The 604-nt window shown below is 72.4% G+C and overlaps 1 protein-coding gene across 1 annotated transcript in view; it reads left to right on the top strand.

Annotated features, from left to right (window-relative positions):
* Positions 1-286: 286 nt before the first annotated feature.
* The window catches only part of GPRC5B (G protein-coupled receptor class C group 5 member B), a 10,350-nt gene continuing 10,032 nt past the window's right edge, over positions 287-604 (top strand). The window contains exon 1 of the mRNA XM_028487291.2: positions 287-419. The gene's annotated coding sequence lies outside the window, so the exon portion shown is untranslated. The remainder of the gene's footprint in view (positions 420-604) is intronic.

Here is a 604-nt window from a genome sequence, read left to right as displayed (position 1 = left end):
CAACCTGGGGATGTGTCCGGCGCGCCCGGAATGCTTATGGACGCACTGTGGATGTGCGGGTGGTGTTCGCTAACTGGGGACACTGGAGAGGGCTCGTCTCAGCGCCGCAGGCCAGGAGCAAGGAGATTGCGCGGGGGTGCTTTCGGAACACTCAGCCTAGCTTGGGCCGGGCCGGGGCGGGGCTTAGAAGCTCCGGGGGCGGGGCCTCCAGGGGGCGGGCCGGCCGGAGGGGCGGGGCCGCGGCGGCTGCAGCAGCGCGGGCCGGGCCAGGGGGCGCCTCGCTCGGCAGCGGCTCGCGAGTGCGATGCAGTGAGGCCGGACGGGCGGGCGCGCTGGGCTGGGGACACGGCTGCGCTGCAGAGATGTGACTCGGGCCGAGGGCCAGCAGGAGCATCGGCGCTGCGGGGCCGCGGGGGTCGGTGAGTGCGAGCCGCGCCGGTGGGGTGGAGGGCTCTGCGGCGACCCCAGAAACTTTTCCCGCCGTGGACTTGGGAGGGTTGGGGTGGGGTCTACTTCTTGTGCTTTTCTGAGGCCCCCCAAGGGGTTATTCTGTGGGGGGAGCGGGGGGATCAGGGTGGGGGGACCACAGTGCGGCGGGAGACGA

This window comes from Physeter macrocephalus, unplaced genomic scaffold, assembly GCF_002837175.3.
Source record: "Physeter macrocephalus isolate SW-GA unplaced genomic scaffold, ASM283717v5 random_1524, whole genome shotgun sequence".
NCBI lineage: Eukaryota > Metazoa > Chordata > Mammalia > Artiodactyla > Physeteridae > Physeter > Physeter macrocephalus.
Note: the sequence above shows the minus strand (reverse complement) of the source record. Positions and strands in the feature narration are given on the sequence as shown.